Source organism: Calliphora vicina, chromosome 2, assembly GCF_958450345.1.
Source record: "Calliphora vicina chromosome 2, idCalVici1.1, whole genome shotgun sequence".
Lineage (NCBI taxonomy): Eukaryota > Metazoa > Arthropoda > Insecta > Diptera > Calliphoridae > Calliphora > Calliphora vicina.
This window is the reverse complement of record NC_088781.1, coordinates 66,248,034-66,257,009: the sequence shown is the minus strand read 5'-3', so window position 1 is coordinate 66,257,009 and position 8,976 is coordinate 66,248,034.

Here is an 8,976-nt window from a genome sequence, read left to right as displayed (position 1 = left end):
GTTTGAAAATTTTGTTTCAATATCTCAAGTAGTTTTCATTTTATATCGTTTTTTGCTTCTCCTATAAACATATGAAAAGTGATGTTACGTTATTTTGCATTTTAGGTGACGATATGTATAACTTTGTCCTTATAGATAGCGGAGTCGGTTAAGCCATGTCCGTCTGTCTGTTGAAATCAATTTTCTGAAGACCTCTGATATCTTCGGGATCCAAATCTTCAATAAGTCTGTCAGACATGCTTTCGAGAAGTTTGCTATTTAAAATCAGCAAAATCGGTCCACTAATGTCTGAGATATGAGGAAAAAACCAGGACGACCTCTATTTTTGATCTATATCTGGATTACTAAGTCATTAATATAGACAATATGGATATCTAATGATAGATATTTCAAAGACCTTTGCAACGACGTATATAAGACCATAGTAAGTTGGACCTACAATGGGTCAAAATCGAAAAAAAAATCTTTTTTAACCCGAATTTTTTTTTCACCAAAACAAATTTTAAAAAAAAATCTTTTTTAAAATTTAAAAAAAAGATTTTAATATTTCAAAAAAAATTTAAAAAAAAACAATTCGAAAATTTTTTTTTTCAAAAAATTAAAAAAAAGAAAAAAATTTTGTTCACCTAAAAATATTTAAATTTTTTATTTTGAAGTATAATAGATTCGGTACGGCCGAATATATCTCTCTTACTTGTATTAAATTAATTGGTATGTTTTAGGCTAAGTTTGCGGCGAAAACTAAGATCCCAATTAGCATGTAGTATGAAATGAATTTGACTCTGATTGTTTATTTGCAATTGTCAACTAGTTTTTTGAAACCAAATACATATATATTTTCTATTTATTTTTTTAGTTTTTGTATACATATATTTACAGAATATAAATTGTTTTACTATAAGAGAAAAAAATGTCACGTGCGATACACAGAGGTTTAGAAAAGTCGATATAAGAGATTGGAGATATTCTTACGAAATTTCACGTGGTTGGAGCTAAGGTGTTTTCGAGTTGATTTGCCGTTGTTCAGCTACCTAGCGCTTGCATTGCCTCTCAATGATGGTCACCTCGGTTCTTAAATTTTTTTAAAAAATCGCCAAAAATCCATTTATGTCCCGAATGAGCTGAATATTGCGTAAAAGATATTAAATAAGTGCATAAAGATATAGCCTTAAGAATTCACAAATGCAAAATTTCCGGAGATTTATTACACAATTCTTTACACATTTCCTATTAGCATCAACAAATAAAAGTAAATTTATGGAGCCCTTTTTTATATTAATTAAAAAATTTAATATAAACCGGTTGACCGTTTTTGTAACCAAGTTATTTGAAGTTTGGTCTACCTATTATTTGGAGAGAACTAAAAAAACACATTGATGATTGCTTTTTTTATGTTGTTAAATTACATGAGAAGCTGAGCAAAACAAGCCGATTGTATGAAGAAAGACTGGTCTCTGAGTGAAAACATGACGGTTAGAAAAAAAAATTATATACCCGCCTTTAGGTTCCAGAGAAGTTCATATTACCATTTAGCTTTTAAAATATGGGTAATATCAACATAAAAGTACCGATAAAGGTCCACTTTCCTGAAAATCTTGGATCATATAGCGAAAAACAAGGAGGATGTTTCCATCATGTTTAAAAGTGATGGAGGATAAATACCAGGTCGCTGGGATGAACATATGATTGCAGATTACTGTTGGAGTTTCACACGACTTCTATCGTTAAAAATCTAAAAAAGAATAAATTAATAATAATTTTTTTTTACCACTGCAATTACTCGAAAACTACACGCAGCATTGAACAAATAAGTAAAATCAGATTTACTTTTGGCGGAACCAAAATCATTGTAGAAAATAAATTATTTTTTTTATTTATTTTAGCATAAATAAGTATCCAGAGCTGTAATAAGTAGAATTTTAAATCATGCTGACAAATTACATATGGAGTGATTAAATATGTAACACCTTAAAAACTAAGCAAATATAGAACTCATGTTGAATAACAAGTTTTTCTACAACATTTAATGGCCATTGCAAAAGACACCTAGTGTGGGTATGATGGAATTTAACCCTTCTCCGATTAATTCATGAAATCATTAGATCACATTCTCACCTAACTAAATAAGTATGTCAATATTCAACTTCCGTCTCATTTTTGCACACCACTGTATTTACAATTTACTGTGTGCTTTTCAGTATAATTTCACTGTTTATTATTTTTGCAATTGTTTATTTTTGTTACATTTTGATTTGTACACTTTTCTCGTCAAAATCATCTAGAGTTTCTTCATTAATGGGTTGAAAGTTGACTTGTGCTTTGCACGTGTGTTTCCCGTTTGTATGTATGTTTGAAGTCTGATTCATTCTGGTTTAATGAAGAAGTAATTATTTGATCACTGTCACTAGTGATATTGATTACACATCTTAAGTGCGTTTAATTAGGTTGTTTTTCTTTTGCCATTGTCGTTGTTATTATTTTTGTTTATTGTTTTTGCAACAAGTGATATTTACCTAATTAAACAATATTTGAGAATTTGTCTGGTGTAACTCTTAAATAATGCAAATTAATCTTTAAAATAGTCTAATTACAAAAACTAACACATTATGGTTTAAATGCAGTTAATGATCGTTTATAAAACAATTTACAAGTATTTAAAAAGATGCAATACATTTTCATAGACTAATTTCTTTATCTGGACTTTCTTCCGTTTCAAATAAAATTCATATTTTGTGGATGGCTGGGTTTCCATTTGTCTGTTTAAAGGATATAGAAGAACTTTGTACCTGTTGTGATGATTTCAGCCAACAGGTAGAAACAGATATGTATGAATCATCATGATGTAACCTGTCCCTAATATCGGCTTTCGATTTACAACTGACTGGCTGATGTTAAATGAAATTTAAGCATTTTGACAAATACTTGTCATAATTGTTGTTGTTGCGCAGTCATTTCATTTAAGATGTATGAGCTGTAAATGAGACAAGGAAGTGAATATTAATGTCGTAAGCCTACCTACTTAGCGGTGATTGTGGTTGACAAGACTCGCCTCTTTGTCAACAAACTGTAGGCGATCATTATTCAAAATATCCAGAAACAAATACTAAATATTAAAGGCTCATTTTCATGTGCAACTACCGAGAAGCAACAACAGCAACAGGCATTGATTGCAACAGCAAAATAAAACAACGTCTCATATTTTACGCGTCGCGTCAATGAAACGATCACAAAGCAAGACGGTGTAAGATTGTTATTAAGTATTGGCGTGCATGATCGGTTAACATTTTAGGGAAAAAAACCATAAGCAAATCAGTAGACGGACAAAGAGGGAAAGAAACATAACTGATTAGGGCTTCTGGTATTGCTTTATAACGCAAGCGAAACATTTACGTTGTCGCCATCGTTGTTTGCTGACGTATTTATCGTATAGTGAGTTTGGGTTCGTTCGTGTGCTAATGTGATAGAAATTTGAGAAGGATCAAAATATGTTTCGCGGTTCATCATCGCTGCAGTTGTCTTATAGCAAGTCAAATGCAGGCTTGCAAAAGAATAGTTTCAAAAAATACACTTACATATGTATCTACATTTTGAAATTGAAAATAATTGCGTAATGTTTTAAGTAATTGTTTTGAATTAGAATATAATTTAACACAAAAACTTTATTTTATGCAATCTTCAACCTTCAGTCTTTGAAAATAGGTTAGATTAGGTTGAGTTGTGCATTCTTAGGAAATCGTTCTTTCCAATATTCATCGGCTATCTGTTGTTATAAGATATCCTCGTGAAACGATCTACAGATCATATCGTTGGATATCATGTCTTAGGGTTTTAAAAACCGCTTGACTATCAGAAAAAAAAATTGCTCCTTAACTTTAAAGCTAAAACAAGTCTTAAATTTAAAATAATCAAGATAAATTCCCCAACAAATAAAAACGAAACGAAAAAAAACAATTAATTCCTTTCCATTTCTGATATATTCGTAAAATTATTATTTTCGTCATATTTGGCACAGGTAGTTTCACTGCATCAACAGTCTCGCTCTCTTAATCAGATTCATGGCTCGATGAAACTGAATGCAAATGCGAATTTGACACGAAAATTGTTTGAGGAAGGTTTTACCATGCTCACTTTTGCTCGTACTAATAAGCAGTAGTTTTAAGATTTCACATACAAAACCTTGAAAAATGCATGATGCTGCTGCAAGGCAGAAGAACATTTTTTTGTTTGAAACAGACAATTGTATCGTTATTTGACATTTTACGCTGTCGCTTGTCTTGTTCTTAATGTTATGATTTATTACGTGGCGACATCATTTCAGTTTTTTCTTTTCATTTGCCTGGGCCTCAATTCCAATTGGTCTGGAGACAATTGGCGTACAAGTAGAATACTGATCCATTGATGTTTCTGTGTGTTTTGTAAAAATGTTGAATGATGGGATTCAATGGCTACTTAATACAGTTTCATTATGAGGACTAAGAACTCTTATCAAAACCTTTTGGTGTTTGGTATGTTAAAGGAAAACAGAAGACACTTGAAGAAATTGTATTAACGATTGTGGAATATGTTCCCAAAAAATATGTCAGGTTATTTAAAAGAGCTTTACCTTGCGAAGTCATTGTGGATAGAATTCAAATAGATCGTTTTATAAGTTAATATTTTTTAATTTCATTTCTTTCTAGGTATCCATTGGATACATTTATAAAGTTTTCCTTAAAAATGCGATTTGTGCTTTTATTAAAATAATTTTAATCTCAAGTATCTGAAATACTAAAACTATCCTAGGAAATTTACAAGTCCAATATTGCTGATCGATAGTGAGTAATCACTATCACTGAGAGTTTGTAGATTTCGTCTTTAGTAGGTGATTATTCAATTTGATTAGATTTTGGATGAAATAAGAGAAAAAATGAAATAGTGCTGGGCATTGACAGAGAAAGTATCCTGCTCTTCCTCAGCATATATTGTATCACATGTACAAAGTTGTAATTTCTTTAAGAAATATGTTGGAATCGAGAGATATCACTGCAAGTTTCGGGATTAATAGTTACCACAAATATCAATTACAAAATAATTTAGGTTAATATGATTTTTAATAAACATACATACATATTTTTTTCTTTTTAAACTGTTTATTTATTTGTAAAAATATATTACGAACGCATACACATTATTATTAGTTAGGCTTTACGCACTACGACTACTACGATAGGATCTTTTGTGCAGCCTAAGATTTTTCAACCTAATAGATTTAGGCTACATATGAAGCCAATTAATCTAGTTGGTGAGAGATCTGTTACTTCGCCCGGGCCATAAGAGCCATTTAGTTCTGCACGTTGCCAGCATTGGTCAGTCGCATAGAATATGTTGAGAGGTTTCGGCATGAAGTTCACAAAACCTGCTCTGTTCATTCTCAACATTACCTAAAATAAATTGGTGATACTTTAATGCACAATGCTTGGTGAATAATCCAGTAAGTGTTCTCAAGTCACCCTTACTGAGCGAAAGTAATGACTGGGAATTACGTCTGGATAGCGTAATAAACCGTTAAGACTGTCTTAATCCTGGTAAATTACACCAAAATCGAGTAAATTCCGATTCAACCAAGGAACGAATACGTTCCATAGTGTATCCACGTGGGATGCCAAAGAATGGTCCAGGACCTATAAACGAGTGTCGGCCGCTCCTGTTGGCAACACAATCAGCGCGATCATTGTCAGCACGACATTCATGGCCAGGTACTAGGGTATTCAATTAATCGTGTTTCTAGTTTAATCGGTTAATCGAGCAAATAATTAATCGGGGTTTAGATTTATTCGGTTAATAATCGGTTAATTTAAAATTATTCGATAAACCGAATAATTTCTATTTTAATTTTAAATTGAAAATACAACAACGAATTTTGTGTACAAAAAAATAAAAACAAATAAGTTATTTGAGATCATTTTTGTAAACATATCGCCTATTTTCTGCGACAACGTCATAACTCAAAATCCATGTTTTTTGAACTGAATAATACAAAATATGCGCCGCACAGTTGTATGAGAATAAAAAAAGAGGAAAATAAATCTGTAACTTCTAATCCCTTACTCCGATTTGAATGAAAGAAAAGAGGAAGTGTAGTCGAGTGTAAGTTTTGAATTTGGACCTCATGAGCACACCAGAAGCGGGACCAGGGCCTCCCAAAGTAGGACACCTCGGGTATGTTCAATTTTTAAAATGATCCTATTTCTTCGTCTGTGTTCCTCGTCGTAGCTATCCATTATCTCTTATAGCTTAGGAGATATTCGCATTTGAAAATTTAATTTTCCAAATTTTTACCACCATACTCCAGTTTTTTGGTGACCGCGGTTCCAAATATTCCCCGATTTTATTAATTTTTCTTTTATAGGATTAACAATAGATGTATATATCAAATAAAGAAAGAAGTATTTAAAAATAATGACTGAGTCCAAAATTACATGCATTTGAATTTAAAAAAATTAAAAAAGCGATTTTTCTTTTTAAGTTATCTAAAAAATTTCTAAGAGAATGTATAATGAATTTGTACTTTTTGAAAAGCTAACTTTACGTAAAATGTTTTAAATGAAAAAAATGTATACTTTTTGATACCTAGGGGACCAAGTCCATTCAAAAAATGCCTATTTTTATGTAAAATTCAACTTTAGGGCAAAAATTCTCAAATCGCATACTCGATATCAAAATATAGTAACCTATTTTAGATGGCCCAATATGTTCTTAATCATTTTGTAAAGGGTTCCGATAACCCCGCCCGTAGCCAAAAACCGAAAAAATACCATTTTTGGAAATTTTCAATACTTCTTTGGGAATTGCGGGATTCCTGATTATAAATTTCATAATTTGTTTTTATTTTTTCCATTTTCAATAAAAAAAATCTATATAGATATGTAAGTGTAAAATTTCATTAAAAAATATTCATAAATAAAAATTTTATTTCAATTTGAAAAATTTGTATCAAACACTTCCTCTTTGCGCATGTGAAATTTCGTTCAAATCGGAGTAAGGGTTTAGAAGTTACAGATTTATTTCCCTCTTTTCTTATTCTCATACCACTGTGCACCGTTCTATAATCTTTCATACAGTTTTATCAGTTTTCAAAAAAGTCAATTATTTTTTGTGTGAGAGTGACATCATAATTAAAATTCATGTTTTCTCGTATATTTGATAAGTAACAATTTGGGTTAAATACAGATTAGATAGATATTAACATCTACTATTTATACTTCTGAAATCGCATGATTTGTTGTAAATTTATTTAAGAAATGTCATAAAACATTCAAAGACGTTTTTCTCGAAACGACTTTTTTTGAATTATGACGTTGTTGCATCAAATGAGCGATGCGTGATGTTTTTAGGGTTTTAGTGAGATCTTCTAAAATAATCTTTTATAAAAAGAATATAGTTTAAACGATTTTTTCGGTTAATCGGTTAATCGACACAAATTAATCAGTTTATTTATTATTTGAAAATCGGCAATTTTAAATTATTCGAACAAAATTAATTGGTTAGCCGATTAACGGTTAATCGGTTGAATACCCTACCAGGTATCCATCACAATGTGACTTCATTGTGTGTACCGAATCCATTCAAGGATGTCCAGCAGTCCATAACAACGCCAGACCTCACCTCATCTGACATAACAAATAGCATAGCATTCCTTAATATCCTTCTTGAACATTCGTTTGAGCATAAGATGGCATAATCAGCAATCTAATTGTTCTACAAAAACAACGACTGGTCTTAACAAATGTCAAAAAACCAAAATCAAAAATTAAACAAACTTAATATAGTGTGGATAATTGAATAGTGAGGGCTTTACTTATTTATGTAAACAATAAATATTTTGTTAATAAGCTTAGAATATGTAGATATTTAAATATAAAAACAAGCTTTGACAGTTGTTAGAACCAAAAAGCGAAAAAAAAATTATCAGCTGTTTGACTGAATACACCTTGTATAAATTCGCCTTGCGTAAAAGCAACAAAAACAGAAGGCAGACTTTCACAGCTCCAGCGAACATATACAAAAACTTTGAAAAGCACAGAGGGGCAAAAAACGATCACCTGATTAGTTGGACAGATCTTTCAGTGTATATTCGCTCGTATAGTGGAAAAATGTAATCATGTATTGAAGAAAGAAAAACATCTGCTAAAGCTTTAGATAACAGGATCATACTTTTTCTGTTGAACTAGAATGAGAATTAAATTCATCTTATTTTTTGTTCTTCCCCTTTGTTTGGCATTTTGTCATTTAATAGCATTAATAGTATTTAAGTCATTTTTAGTGCCCTGTCTCTAATGGGTGGTCAATGCGATGACATCATAAACGAGAAATTTCAAACATTTTACTTTTTATAAGGTGCTTATGGGGGCTAAATACAAAACAACATAAAAAACGGTCATTGAAAACTTTTTTCTACTTGACTGGATTTTAATGCAAAAAAAAAAATAAATAAAAACAAAAAGAAACTTAAATTTTATGAATTTGCCAGTGCTAGAATGTTTCTGCTTTAAAACATCGCATGATTATTTTTGCGTTAATTATAGAGTAGAAAAAACATCGTTTGTGTAAATGTTTTAAAAGTCAAAGCTAAAACGAAAAAAAGAAAATTTAATAGAAAAAACCTTTGCAAGAAAGTTGTTTTATATTTTTGTTGTTCTTACAAAAGGTCATAAATCGTCTGTGGTTGCAACATTACGACATGTAATCACACATGAATAAATTATTGAATTCAACTCTCTTACCAAAAGGCAGAACCATACACAACTCATACATACATATGAATGTACATACCCTGCAGTTCATTGAACTAGTTCGTACCACTTCGAATTACCTAGCCACTAAGAACTACAACTAGTGAATTTTCAACCCACGCGCAATGTTATTCACTGATGATTTTTATACCCACCATCGAAAAAGATGGGGGGATATGGATATTGTTATTTCTTTTGTAATACA